Here is a 15,707-nt window from a genome sequence, read left to right as displayed (position 1 = left end):
CCTCATGTATGTTCAGATTTTCTTCATAATTATTTTCAAAAACCAATTGAGAAACAGTGGGTTTTTAAAAAGTTATATCTACTACTTGAGTAAAATCAGAAGTTTGTTTTAATCTTAGTCCTTGTTTTTGCTTATATATATTTCATTATAATAATTTTATTTCTCATGTGTTTAGTGTTATTTAAAATCCAGCCAGGCCAACAGGTCAACTGGGATTGAAATTAAACTTCATTGATTAAATGTGCATAAGACCAGAATTGAATAAGTTAATGATATGCAGATCTAAGCAGGTATCAACTTTGATTGACTCTATAACAACATCCATATTGTTACTAAGTAAATTGACAATAGAAAGTTATGGCTAATTATTCTTTAGTTATAAATATCCCCACCCACCTGCCTATCTGTGTAATGGGCCTAATTCTTATACTACTTCTATTGGCTAATTAATTTGGAAGACAAACATTTTTAATACTTTCAGTTACATAGTCAGTTAGCAACAGTGAAGCACTGAATATAGAGTTCAGATATTTAAAGTTACATTTTTCCTCTCCTAAATTATTAGATGTATTTTTATATTTTGGAGTGTATTCTAGAAAATCCATAAATGTTAAGTATACTCTACAAATGAATTTTAGATTATATATTTTGATCTTTTCATAGATTATCTATATTATTTTCTACTGTTTCATAGGACAGCAAAGCTGGTCTGCTTGAGTTTGAATCATAGTCATATTCAGGGAGGAAAGTAAGCTAAAGTTGTATGTGCTAAAAGAGATTTGATGTGGGTGTTTAGGTTAGTAAATAGCTTTTATTAAATTCAGAACTTATCTTTGCTGTGTTTCAGTTATTTTAAACTAACACTTCTTTCTGTTTTGTTGTTTATATGTTAGTTATCAATTGTGATAGGCTGAATAATGCCAGCTCACTACCCTCAATGATATCTACATCCTAACTCCCAGAACCTTTTAATATGTTATGTTACATGCCAAAAGAGATTTTGTAACTATGTTCAAATAAGGGTTTAGAAAAGAGGAAGTTATCCTGGATTATTTATATAGGCCCACTAATAATCATAAGTATTCTTAAAGTGAAAGAGAAAGCAGAAAAGGGAGTCAGAGAAAGACTCAATGTATCATTTGTTCATGGCCTTGAAGAAGAAATTCTTCTGGGGCTCAGACAGTAAATCATCTGCTTGCAATGTGGGAGACCTGGGTTCGATCCCTGGGTTGGGAAGGTCTTCTGGAGAAGGAAATGGCAACCCACTCCAGTACTCTTGCCTGGAAAATTCCATGGACAGAGGAGCCTGGTAGGCTACAGTCCATGGGATCGTGAAGAGTCAGGCACGACTGACCAACTTCATTTTGTGCTTTTACTTTTGAAGAAGAAGGAAAGGAGTCAAACCGAGAGAATGTGAGTGGTCTCTAAGAAGCTGGATAAAAGTAAGGATATCAGTTCTTCCCTGGAACCTCTAGAAAGGAATGCAGCCTGCTGGAATGATGATTGTAGCCCAGTGATTCCCATACAGGCCTTCTTACATACAAAATTGTGACATCATAAATTTGCATTGTTCTAAGTGGAAACAGTGTCAGACTTTATTTTTGGGGGCTCCAAAATCACTGCAGATGGTGATTGCCGCCATGAAATTAAAAGACGCTTACTCCTTGGAAGGAAAGTTATGACCAAACTAGATAGCATATTCAAAAGCAGAGACGTTACTTTGCCAACAAAGGTCTATCTAGTCAAGGCTATGGTTTTTCCAGTGGTCGTGTATGGATGTGAGAGTTGGACTGTGAAGAAAGCTGAGCGCTAAAGAATTGATGCTTTTGAAGTGTGTTGTTGGAGAAGACTCTTGAGAGTCCCTTGGACTGCAAGGAGATCCAACCAGTGCATTCTAAAGGAGATCAGTCCTGGGTGTTCATTGGAAGGACTGATGCTGAAGCTGAAACTCTAATACTTTGGCCACCTGATGCGAAGAGTTGACTCATTGGAAAAGACTCTGATGCTGGGAGGGATTGGGGGCAGGAGGAGAAGGGGATGACAGAGGATGAGATGGCCGGATGGCATCACGGACTCGATGGGCATGAGTTTGGGTAAGCTCCAGGAGTTGGTAATGGACAGGGAGGACTGGTATGCTGTGATTAATGGGGTCAAAAAGAGTCGGACACGACTGAGCAACTGAACTGAACTGAGGTGAAGGCACTGTATTTGTGGTAAGTTGTTACAGCATACATAGCAAACTAATAACTAGTAAGATCATGAAATTAGGCATTTGTAATAGTTTCTCTGAGTCTTAGTTCTCAGTTCTGTTCAGATAAAGTAATTCTTCAGCCTGCTTGAATCTCTTTGGGTATTTGAGCCCATCTTTGGACATTTGTCAGAAAGTTAAGTATAGTGTATTACTCTCAGTCTACTAAAATTAACTTGGAAATGAATGCCCGAGGCAGTTCTCAAAGTGAGTGAAATGTGGTATTTTCAAAATGTATATAATTTCCTTACTCTCACACATATACATACATGCATACATTTGGTATGCTTCATTTAAATATAGAAATTAAATTCAATGAAATTACATAGATCATGAATGAACCTGAAATGGAGGTAGTCTTTATCAGTTTAGACTGTAGTGAGGCCTTTATGCATTTTTAGTCCTACTTTAAAATTTTATTCTTCTTCCACTTTAAGTTATAGCATAATACTAAAATGTACATAGAAAGAAATTAAAAAATAAAATTGCCGAAAAAAAAATCAGGGAACAGAGAAATAGTGTCCTTGACACCTGGAAGGAGTTATTGTGGTGTATCATTTAATGCAGCTCTGAGTTTTCTAACATCAGAGAGGTATACATTGTTGGTCACGTGGTTCTTATCATCTTAGTTAACTAAAGGGGACATGGGAATTCCTAGTGAGAAATAAAAAATCTGGAAACTGAAGTCAAGAAGAAGGTATTGTATTGATCTTTCTGTGAGTGATAGAACAGACAGTGCCTCCCGTTACTGTTCATATAGTAATAAGAGCTCAGAGGCTAAAGCGTCTGCCTCCCATGCGGGAGACCCGGGTTCTGTGCCTGAGTCGGGAAGATCCCCTGGAGAAGGAAATGGTGACCCACTCCACTATTATTGCCTGGGGAATCCCGTAGATGGAGAAGCCTGGTAGGCTACAGTCCAGAGGGTCCCAAAGAGTTGGACATGACTGAGCAACTTCACTTTCACTACAAAAGAGGAAATCGTTTTCAAAGTATGATTTTGTATTTTTTATCCCATGCTGTTCTCCATAGTGGCTGTAGCAATGTGCATTCCCACCAACAGTGTGAGAGGGTTCCCTTTTCTCCACAGCCTCTCCAGCATTTACTGTTTGTCGATTTTTTGATGATGGCCATTCTGACCAGTGTGAGGTGATACCTCACTGTAGTTTTGATTTTTGTTGTTTAGTTACTCAGTCAGTTGTGTCTGACTCTTTGTGACACCACGGTCTGTAACCCACCAGGCTCCTCTGTCCTGGGAATTTTCCAGGCAAGATTACTGGAGTGGGTTGTAATTTACTATCCAGCGGATTTTCCCGACCCAGGGATCAAACACGGGTCTCTAAATCTGCTGCATTGCAGGTAGATTCTTTACCACTGAGCCACTGGAGAAGCTCATAAAACCCAGTATTTACTTATAAAAGTTAGTTGCATTCATACTGTAAAAATTCAGATTTTATAAACTTGATGGAAAATGTTACTAGTTATGTCTTACTTGAGAAAAACAGATCAAACCAAAAAGATCTCATTTTCATAATACCCCTTACATAACAAATTATCACACACATATGGGTGTACTATCTTCTTAGAATATTTTTATAGGTAACCTGAAATCTGATTTGAGAAATCATATGATGGCCATTCTGACCGGTGTGAGGTGATACCTCATTGAAGTTTTGACTTGCATTTCTATAATAATTGATGTTGAGCATTTTTTCATGTGTTAATTAGCCATCTGTATGTCTTCTTTGGAGAAATGTCTATTTTGGTCTTCTCCCCATTTTTTAAAAAAAAATTTATTTTTAATTGAAGGATAATTACTTTACAATATTGTGTTGGCTTCTGAGATACATCAACATGAGTCAGCCGTAGGTATACATATGTCCTCTCCCTCTTGAACCTCCCTCCCTCTCCTCCCCACCCCTCTAGGTTTTTGCAGAGCCCCAGTGTGAGTTCCCTGAATCATACAGCAAATTCCCATTGGTTGTCTATTTTTACACATGGTAGTGTATATGCTTCCGTGTTACTCTCCCCATTTGTCCCACACTCTCCTTCCTCCCCTCTGTGTGTCCATTATTCTGTTCTCTATTTTTGTGTCTCCATTGCTGCTCTGCAAGTAGGTTCACTAGTACTGTCTTCCTAGATTCTGTATATATGCGTTAACATACACTACTTGTTTTTCTCTTTCCGACTTACTTCACTCTGTGCAATAGGCTCTAGGTTCATTCACCTCATTAGAACTGACTCAAGTGCGTTCCATTTTTTGGCTGAGTAATATTCTATTGTGTGTATGTACCACTGTTTCTTTATCCATTCACCTCTGATGGACATCTGGATTGCTTCCTTGCCCTAGCTATTGTACATAGCCTGCAGTGAACACTGGGGACATGTGTCTTTTTCACATTTGTTTTCCTAGTAGTAGGAAAACATGCCTAGTAGTGGGATTTCTGGATCATGGGTACTCTTAATGCTAATTTATCGAGGAATCTCCATACTGTCTTCCATAGTGGCTGTATCAATTTTTATTCCCGCCAACAGTGCAAGAGGGTTCTCTTTTTTCCAGAGCCTCTCCAGCATTTATTATTAGTAGATTTTTCAATGATGCCCATTCTGACAGGTGTGAGGTGATATCTTGTTGTAGTTTTGATTTGCATTTCTCTAACAATGAGAGACTCTCAAAAAATAATAATGGTTGGATGGCATCACTGATGTAATGGACATGAACTTGGGCAAATTCCAGGAGATGGTGAGGGGGACAGGGAAGCCTGAAGTGCTGAAGTCCATAGAGTCTTGAAGAGTTGGACACAACTTGTTGACGGAACAATGACAATGGGTGATGTTGAGCATCTTTTCATGTGTTTATTAGCCATCTGTATGTCTTCGTTGGAGAAATGTCTGTTTAGGTGTTTTGCCCACATTTTTGTTGTGTTGTTTGTTTTTCTGGTATTGAGTTGTATGAGCTGCTTGTATATTTTGGAAATTAATCCTTTGTCAGTTGTTTCATTTGCTGTTATTTTCTCTCATTCAGGGGGGTTGTCTTTTCCCTTTGCTTATAGTTTCCTTTGTTATGCAAAAGTTTTTAAGTTTAATTAAGTCCCACTTGTTTATTTTTGCTTTTATTTCCATTACTCTAGGAGATGGGCCATAGAAGATCTTGCTGTGATTTATGTCATAGAGTGTTCTGCTTATGTTTTCCTCTAAGAGTTTTATAGTTCCTGGTCCTACATTTAGGTCTTTAATCTATTTTGAGTTTATCTTTGTGTATATTATTAGGAAGTGTTCTAATTTCATTCTTTTACACCTAACTGTCCAGTTCTCTCAGTACCACATATTGAAGAGAATATCTTTTCCCCATTGTATATTCTTTTTGTCAAAGATAAGGTGCCCATATACACCCATAGGTGCATGGGTTTGTCTCTGGGCTTTCTATCTTGTTCCATTGCTCTGTGTTTCTGTTTTTGTGCCAGTACCATACTGTCTTGATGACCATAGCTTTTTAGTGTAGTCTGTAGTCAGGAAGGTTGATTCCTCCATCTCTGTTCTTCTTTCTCAAGATTGCTTTGCCTACTTGGAATTTTTTGTGTTTTCATATGTATTGTGAAAGTTTTTGTTCTAGTTCTGTGAAAAATGCCATTGCTAATTTGGTAGGAATTGTATTGAATCTGTAGATTGCTTTAGATAGTATAGTCATTTTTCACAATATTCTTCCAATCCAATAACGTGGACTAACTCCCCATTTGTTTATGTCATCTTTGATTTCTTTTCATCAGTGTCTTACAGTTTTCTGTTTATAGCTCTTTTGTCTCCTTGGGTAGGTTTTTTCCTAACTATTTTATTCTTTTTGTTGCAATGGTAAATGAGATTGATTCCTTAATTTCTATTTCTGATTTTTTCATTGCTAGTGTATAGAGACGCAGGGACTTTCTGTGTATGGATTTTCTTGTTTGTTGTTGTTCAGTTGCTCGGTTGTGTCTGACTCTTTGTGACCCCATGGACTATAGAATGCCAGGCTTACCTGTCCTTCACAAACTTCTGGATCTTGCTCAAACTCATGTCCATTGAGTTGGTGATGCCATCCAACCATCTCGTTCTGTCATCCCCTTCTCCTCCTGCCTTCAATCTTTTCCACCATCAGGGTCTTTTCCAATGAGTTGGCGCTTTACCTCAGGTTGGTGCTTCACCTCAGGTTGGCGCTTCAGCATCAGTCCTCCCAGTGAACATTCAGGATTGATTTCCTTGTGAAAAGGAGCAGTACCCTCTAAGAGACTGAGCCAGACCTGCCTTTGAGTGTTTGAGTGTCTCCTGTCGAGGCACGGGTCAGCAGTGCCCCGCCCCAGGGACTGGACTCTGGCTGCAGCAGACCTCGGAGGCGCAGCATGTGGCATACATCCTCTTGGAGGAGGTCGCCATTAGCCCCAGCATAGAGCTAACACACAGACTTCCCACAAACTGGAGAACAACTGTACCAAAGAAATGCTCACACTATTGCAAAAGTTCTGGGGCCCACAGCAGATTCCCCAACCTGGGATCCAGCAAAGGAACTGAGAACCCTCAGGGAAGTTGACTTTGGAGGACAATGGTATTTGATTACAGAACTTCCACAGGATTGGGGAAACAGACTCTTGGAGGGCACAAGCAAAATCTTGTGCACATCAGGACCCAGGAGAAAGGAGCAGTGACCCCACAGGAGACTGAGCCAGACTCGCCTGTGAGTGTCTAGGAGTCTCTGATGGAGCTGTGGGTCAAAAGTCAGCAGCAACGAATACAACAGTCCTGGGAGCTGCGGGGTGCTGGCGTAAGTCCTTCTGAAGGAGACGCCAATACTGCCATTACTCTGCCATAGTTTGGCCTGAGGAAGGTACCACAGCCCCACCCAGAAGCATAAAATTGGATTAAAGATTCGCTTAGCATGGCCTGGTACACCAGTTTGGTTTAGTTCAGTCCCTCAGTGGTGTCCGACTCTTTGTGACCCCATAGACTGCAGCATACCAGGCCTCTCTGTCCATCACCAACTCCTGGAGCTTGTTCAAACTCATGTCCATTGTGTGGGTGATGCCATCCAACCATCTCATCTTCTGTCATCCCGTTCTCCTCCCAACTTCAATCTTTCCCAGCATCAGGGTCTGTTCAGCTGAGTCAGTTCTTTACATCAGGTGGCCAAAGTATTGGAGTTTCAGCTTCAATATCAGTCCTTCAATGAATATTCAGGACTGATGTCCTTTAGGATGGACTGGTTGGATCTCCTTGCAGTCCAAGGGACTCTCAAGAGTCTTCTCCAACGCCAAAGTTCAGAAGCATCAGTTCTTTGGGGCTCAGCTTTCTTTATAGTCCACTGTCACATCCATACATGACCACTGGAAACACCATAGCTTTGACTAGAACCTTTGTTGGCAACGTAATGTCTTTGCTTTTTAATATGCTGTCTAGGTTGGTTATAACTTTTCTTCCAAGGAACAAGCTTCTTTTAGTTTCATGGATGCAGTCACCATCTGCAGTGATTTTGGAGCACCTAAAATAAAGTCTATCACTGTTTCCATTGTTTCCCCATGGATTTGCCATGAAGTGATGGGACCAGATGCCATGATCTTAGTTTTCTCAATGTTGAGTTTTAAGCCAACTTTTTCACTCCTCTCTTACACTTTCATCAAGAGGTCCTTTAATTCTTCATTTTCTGCCATAAGGGTGGTGTTCTGCATATCTGAGGTTATTGATATTTCTTCTGGCAGTCTTGATTCCAGCTTGTGCTTCATCCAGTCCAGCATTTCTTAGGATGTATTCTGCATATAAGTTAAATAAGCAGGGTGACCATGTACAGTCTTGACATACTCTTTTGCTAATTTGGAACCAGTCTATTGTTCCATGTCAAGTTCTAATTGTTCCTTCTTGATCTGCATACAGATTTCTCAGGAGGCAGGTCAGGTGGTCTGGTATGCCAGTCTCTTTAAGAATTTTACACAGTTTATTGTGATCCACACAGTCAAAGGCTTTGGCATAGTCAATAAAACAGAAGTAGGTGATTTTCTGAATCTCTCCTGCTTTTTGGATGATCCAGTGGATGTTGACAAGTTGATCTCTGGTTCCTTTGTCTTTTCTAAATCCAGCTTGAACATCTGGAAGTTCCTGGTTCACGTACTGTTGAAGCCTGTCTTGGAGAATTTTGAGCATTACTTTGATAATGTGTGAGATGAGTGCAGTTGTGCAGTAGTTTGAGCATTCTTTGGCATTGCCTTTCTTTGGGATTGGAATGAAAACTGACCTTTTCCAGTCCTCTGGCCACTGCTGAGTTTTCCAAATTTGCTGGCATATTGAGTGCAGCACTTTCACAGCATCATCTTTTAGGATTTGAAAGAGCTCAACTGGAATTCCATCACCTCCACTAGCTTCATTCATAGTGATGCTTCCTAATGCCCACTTGACTTCTCATTCCAGGATGTCTGGCTGTAAGTGAGGGATCACACCATCATGATTATCTGGGTTGTGAAGATCTTTTTTGTACAGTTCTTCTGTGTATTCTTGCCACCTCTTCTTAATATCTCTGCTTCTCTTAGGTCCGTACCATTTCTGTCCTTTATCAAGCCCAATTTTGCATGAAATGTTCCCTTGGTATCTCTGATTTTCTTGAAGAGATCTCTAGTCTAGTCTCCACCCACCAGAGCAAGACCCAGTTTCCCCACAGCTAGTCCCTCCCATCAGAAGCTTCCAGAAGCCTCTTCTCCTCATCCATCAGAGGGCAGACAGAATGAAAAGCACAATCACAGAAGACTAACCAAACTGATCACAGGGATCACAGCCTTGTCTAGCTCAGTGAAACTATGAGCCATGCCCTGTAGGGCCACCCAAGACAGATGGGTCATGGTGGAGTGTTCTGACAAAAGTGGTCCACTGAAGAAGGGAATGGCAACCGTTTCAGCATTCTTGCCTTCCGAACCCCATGAATTTCACTGATTAGTTCTAGTAATTTTCTGGTAGGATCTTTAGCATTTTCTATGTGTAGTATCTCTGAATATTCACTGGAGGGTGTAGAAGCTAAAGCTCCAATACTTTGGCCACCTGATGCAAAGAGCTGATTCTTTGGAAAAAATCCTTATGCTGAGAAAGACTGAGGGCAGGAGGAGAAGGAGGCCACAGAGGAAGAGATGGTTGGATGGCATTACCGACTCAATGGACATGAGTTTGGGCAAGTTCCTGGAGATAGCGAAGGGCAGGAAGGCCTGGTACGCTGCAGTCCATGGGGTTGCAAACAGTCAGACATGACTTAGTGGCTGAACAGCAGCAACAGTGTAGTGTTACTAATACATAGTTTTACAGTGATGAGGAATTTGACTCTCTTCAAAACTTCCTAAGCTCACTGGGATCAGGACAGGTGTATATCCGATTTATGAGTCACATTTCCTCCTCCTTTCCCCACTTAACAGGGTCATAGTGCCCCTTAAAACCTTTGCTGAGTCTGGCACTGTTATTAACAGTTGCCCTCACGTTAACATCTCTCTACCTTCCTTCTTCTGTTCTGACTGTAATGACTCAACACACCTTAACACAGAAGACTTTCATCTTGAGGAGAGAGAAAATAGCTGTAGCTGGAAGGATATAGCTAAGATGTAAGGATATTTTGAAACTGAGGTTATTAGAAACTAAAATGTCTATGCCTTTTGGGAGGAGTTTTTCATTCAACGAAAGGGAGACATCTGTGTAGATGGTTTAGTGGCAATGTAATGCTAATGATTATGGACAAATGGAGAAGTTAGTTTTCTTATTCTTTATTTAACTGAAATTGTGAGCTCTCATTTAATCAAGGAACTGATCTTGCTTTCCAGGCACTTTTGGCTATAGCTGTTTAATATGAACACTTTACAGAGGTATGTTTCTAAGTAACATGATCTCTTGTTTATCCCTATCAGTGAGGCCTCTGATAGAGTCACTTTAGTATTTGCATCTTTGTCCATGGTGAAGTTAAAGTGTTTTCTAGAGCAGCACAGGGAGGAGAAGATAGCTGTTGCATGTGGTACATCTTGGAGAAGACAAATTCTCATAGCATTTCACAAATATGCTTATCAAAATGGGTGAGAGAAAAGGCAGATGTCATTTCAAGGAAATATCCTGTTTTCAAGCAAACATTCTCCAGGTAAAAGTTGTTCTCAAGAAATAAACTGTCCAAAGAGGAATGATATAGCTGATTAATATGTGGTTACTTTCCAGTTGGAAATCAGTGTAAAAACTCTAGCCTTCTGTATTCATACGGTTCTGTAGTATTGAGATCTGCATACGTTTACACTAATTTTCTAGTTAAATCTGAAAATAATCACTAGTTTTGTTCTTATCTCAGAAATAATCTACAAGTTATTAACAGAATAAAAAAGCTTTTATTTAACTATGCTAGAAAAAAAGAATTTGAAATATCTTCTGTCCTTTGGATTTGATTCAGTACTGATGCTTTCTCCATAGTTCACATAGAAATGTGTTACCCGTACCTCTTTTTCTCTTCCTCTTGAAATCTGTGGGCAAATGTTTAAAATATAGTTTCTGACAGAGAGTTGCTCTAGAATTTGTTTTCTCTGACATTTAATGAGCTGTGATGAATATCTGTACTTCCTTCTGAGGCTTCTGCATGAAAACCTTTTCCATTGATTATTTTTTAATCTTCACTGTAAATTGATCTTCATTCCATTTAAACTAATGTTCCTTACTATTTAACTTCTTTATAATCTCTTGTTTGCAGGTCCAATTGTAACCTTGTTTTTGTGTAAGTCTTGGTGTAAGACTAATGTTAGATAAGACATCAGTGTTTGGCCTCAGGTGTCTCCATGTAAACCAATCTGAACTTCAAAAAAAAAGATTTTGTATTTGTCTTTCAATTTCCATGTTTCCATTACCATGTCCAGGTGACTAAGCACCTTACTATTTTCCATAACTCTAGCGCCATTTAAATCTCTAGTTTATTTTTCATCTACAATTTTTTGCAATCTTTCTTTAGTTCAGTATTTCTCCATGAGCACTTTGAAATGCCTCCCTCCTTTTATAGTTCTAGTTCTCAAATATTTTATTCACCTTTCTGCATCTCAGTCTTAAAGTCCATTTTGTAAGACATTGGTGTGTAGTATTAACTATGCTCATTGGTACCCCATTCTCTTTGAAATATCTGTTCTTTCTAAAATATAACGTTTTGTTAAAAACATTTTTGAAGAAGTATCCATTTATTTTTATTACTACCTGGACAGAAATATTAAGTGAGATTCATGGCTTATAATACATATTTGGCTGTATAGTTTACTTTGTATCTCCTCCAGTTCAATTTGTGCTAATGAAAGTACTTGCCTTGCTCAGGCAAGCCGTAGAAGAGCCAAGACTGACTTATTTGCAGTGACTACCTATCGGTGTCTTAATAGTGTGTGTTGTTTCACTGGGTTCCATATATAAAAGAGACATAGTCTTTCAAAGTTAAAATTCTAATTCAGGAACTTCCCTGGCAGTCCATTGGTTAGGACTCTGAGCTTCCACTGCAGGGGCTGCGGGTTCTATCCCTGATTGGGGAACTAAGATCCCCCCATATTGCATGTCATGGCTAAAAGAATGAAATAAGATAAAGTAAAATAAAATAAAATTCTAGTTCAGATAAGGATTTACAGAAGAATTTACGTATAAGGCTATGAAAAGTATTATGTAGTTTTGGGTGTCTGCTTCATAAAAGGGGAAAGTTGTTGATGGAGTGGCCCTGCTTGGTTCTAGAATTCCTTTTTTCACATAGGTGTGGTGCTTCAGAAGAAGCACCCACAGAGGGAATTGTTTCTTTTGTCTTCTCTAACTGTGAGTTGCTATAAATTATCCTGAAGTGATATGCATTGTAGATCCTGGTAAAACGCATAAAGAGAAGGGTTTCTTTGTCATTTTGCTATTAGGAAGTTTCCCTGTTAGTGTGATGTTTTTAGCACCTGTTGCTTTGGCTAGCGCAGACACATCACGGCTGTCATGGTAACGGGAGATTGGAAGTGTCTGGTGATTTCTAAGATACAAGGAAATGAAGCAGTGTCCGTGCTTAGTGGGTATTTGGAGACTGGGAAAGGTGAGATGTGCTGATTACCTACAAAAAAGATCTTACAGGGGTTTTACCTGTTTTTATGTGTAGCACCTTATGCTACTTCTCCTCTTATTCTAGGTGACAGAACAGAATGAATGTGTGGTTAGCGTGTTAATGGAGGAAGAGTTGTTGGTTGGTGGGGCACAGGAGACAGTTTTTTTTTTTTCTTTTTAGATCTCATTTGTAGTCTTTAAAGACTTGAAAAATACCATATCTGATTGTTCCATGTATGTTAATTAATTGGGATTAATATAATTTAGGATTTCCAGTTTTTTTTAATGCTGCATATTTCTTGAAAAAGTTTTTCTTTTAGACTTAAATTTTAATTGTGAATTACAGTATCCTCTGCTGAAAGATCAATAAGAACTTTCTCCTATACCAAACTCTTGCCTATTATAATTCTTGGAATTATAGAGCATTTTCTGTATATTCAATTTTCATCTATTTTGGGTCAGTCCACATAGGACTGATAATCCAGTATCAGATTAATTGTTCAGTAGTCAAAAAAGAGGGAACTTGTGTTTCTAGAATAGACAACAGAAATAAAGAAGTAAATTTTCTATAGTGAAAGGCTCTGGTAAGAATGAAGTAGAATATACCTGAACTTAGGAATTGAATTCTAATGGTTGATAGAGAAAAAGCAAACAAACAAACAAAACACCTTAGTTGTTTATTAGGGGCAGACGGAGGTAGAACTTAATGACAAGAGGCACCTTGGTTTTTCTTGTTCTTTTCAGCAACATATACTAGGTGCACAATGAATCATTGCAGAAAGAAATGAGTGAACCGACAAAGGAGCAAACAAGTAGGATAGTAGTCCAGAGTAAATAATCAGGGTGTTCACTGCCTGGGGAACCATCCTGAAGAAAATAAGCCTCTTATTATATTTTTTGTAACAGCAAATAGGATGAATTTATGAATATTTTAATATCTGATGGCGTATGGATATCAGCCATATGTCCTCACTGTTCTCAGCCTCTGAAACATAAAATATCATTTTTTATTATGTATCTTTATTATTTTTTGCGAGCATAAGATTACTGAAAAATTTTTTTAAGTTAATTCTGAACCTTTAACTTTTCTTTTTCCATAGTCTTGAATTTCACGAATATAAATTGGTCTTTTTTGGTTTTGTTGGTTTGTTTTGGGAACCTGTCACTGTTGGTTAGAATTGATGATGGAAGTATCTGTTTACTTCAAATTATTCCAAAATGGATGTTTTTATAGTGGGTGTATGTTGATGAATTATTAATTATTATTAGTTAAGTAATAATGGACTGCTTGAAGGCCGAGATAATTTTATTCAGTGTCTTAAGTGTCTTTTATCACATAACACACAACAGATGTTGGATGGGTAAATGGATGGCTGGATGAATGGTGATCATTCAACTTTGCAAAGGTGAAAAGTAGACTACAGGTCCAGCAGTTCCAAATGAACAAAAGTGTTAGTAAGTTACAACCTCCTGTTTCCTGGGACTTAGAGCTTATGAGAAGATACAGTTGCAGATTGGATATCAACAACATTCCACAGAACCAATGAAGTATCCAGTTTCCATAAAGCTTGCTTGGCTTGTTATGATATTCAATTATTAAGTGATGGTAACTGTTTCTATTTTAATTGTTTTGTTTCTACAAGCTGACTTCAGCACCTCTGGGTTCTATGTTATGATGGATGATTGTGTTCCATTCTCTGTGAGTTACTATTTGGTAAAACTTCCCAGAACACTAAGATTTCAGCAATAGCTTCCAGTTAGCTCTTCATCTATTCTCAAGTGACCTGGCAATCTTGCCCTTCTCTGTGAAGTGGGCTTTGTATGGTCTCCCATTGCCTCAGCCAATTAAGGCCTTAAAATTAGGCTTTGAGGAACCCTGCTCATGCTTCCAGGAACAAATAGCGCCACTTTTCATTGAAGGAGATGAGAAGTGTTTAAGTTTGGCCAATGAACAAAGCAAGGATAAAAACAAGTGCTAAAATCACAATTAGCCCTGAATATTTTAATGCAGAAAGGGTATCAGTTTTTGGACACTATTCCACCATTATGCTTGATTTCCCCTCCATAATTTATAGACTTTTTCACTTCCTATAGAGATAATTAAGTTATATAGTAAGACATTTTGAAAAGGGTACTACACCCTTAGTTTTGAGGCAAATAGCTTAGCTATCCCTAGATGTAAGCAGGAATTAAAATATTCCTATTGCCTTAAGCCTGAGTAAGATTCTAGAATGTCAGCTCTTCAAAGAATCTTTCTTGATTTGGGTGGGAGAGATGAGCAGGTTTGACATGAAGGTATGACATTTTTATGAATTTCATACATACTTAAAAGTTATTGTTATTAAATAATGAATATCTTGATTTATGGTAGGTTGACTTGTTTCTCTTTTAATGACTCTGACATTTTGTGTTGAGCTGTGCCTATCTTTTGCTTCTGAGGCAATGAGCAGTACCTGTCTTTTGCTTCCCATACCAGATTAGCAATGTTCCTTCTAATGGTTAAAAGGAATAAAGAGTGACTTTTCTGGCAAATGACAGAAAGGGCTTTCCACCACCCCTTGCCCCCATCCTTCCCGCTTAATTTGTCAACTGGGCATCAGATAAGAATGGCAAGATTGATATTCCTGCTCAGTAACAAAAGTGTTTGTTTAAGTGGGAACAAAAAATTTTAAGATGTTATTTGCTTACATATGGAAATTCTGCATGTGCATTAAATGCTTCAAGTAACTTTTTTTTTTCCTTAGACTGAGAATGACAAACTTTGTTGCTTTTGGCACGCCATATGTAAAAATGTATGTGATGTATTTCCATGTATGTATATGTATACACCAGAGATGCTTTTGTGTAATATTATGCTGATTGTACTCTTAGAATGGAGTCTCTGAGCATTTGGCTCTGAAATCACCCCAGTGTCCAGGAACCAGCATAGATCAGGGCACTATGAGTCTTTTGACGTGGAAAATTCTTTGTGGTACAGGGTGCTCCCACCAGCTGAAGGACATTTGGTTATCGCTGCCTCCAAATACTGAATACCAGCAGCACTGTCTATATTCTGAAATAACCTTCAGAAAACTAGATGCCTTTCTCACAGCATCAGAAATTTTTTTTGTGCTTACTTGTTTTCTTATTTGTATCTGTTCAGGAAACCATGAATCACACAAAAGCACAGACCTTGTCTTAAATGTATCAATATTCCATGACATCACAGTGTGTGACCCATAAGCATTTAAGCCATGTTTATTCATCAGATGAAATGTAATACTTACTTTTTAACCTTTACCTAATTATTTGAATAGCATTTTCCCCAAACACAGGATTAAGCAATGTTGTGAAATAGTTTATCCAGAGATACCATAAACATATCTGATTATCCACTTACTTATTCATCTAGCCATGTGTT

The 15,707-nt window shown here is 38.5% G+C and overlaps 1 protein-coding gene across 7 annotated transcripts in view; it reads left to right on the top strand.

Moving 5' to 3' along the window:
* CEP128 (centrosomal protein 128) overlaps positions 1-15,707 on the top strand; it is a 456,691-nt gene that overhangs the window by 219,895 nt on the left and 221,089 nt on the right. The gene's annotated exons all lie outside the window — the stretch shown is intronic.

Source organism: Ovis canadensis, chromosome 7 (genome assembly GCF_042477335.2).
Source record: "Ovis canadensis isolate MfBH-ARS-UI-01 breed Bighorn chromosome 7, ARS-UI_OviCan_v2, whole genome shotgun sequence".
NCBI lineage: Eukaryota > Metazoa > Chordata > Mammalia > Artiodactyla > Bovidae > Ovis > Ovis canadensis.
This window is presented reverse-complemented; position numbering and strand designations above follow the sequence as displayed.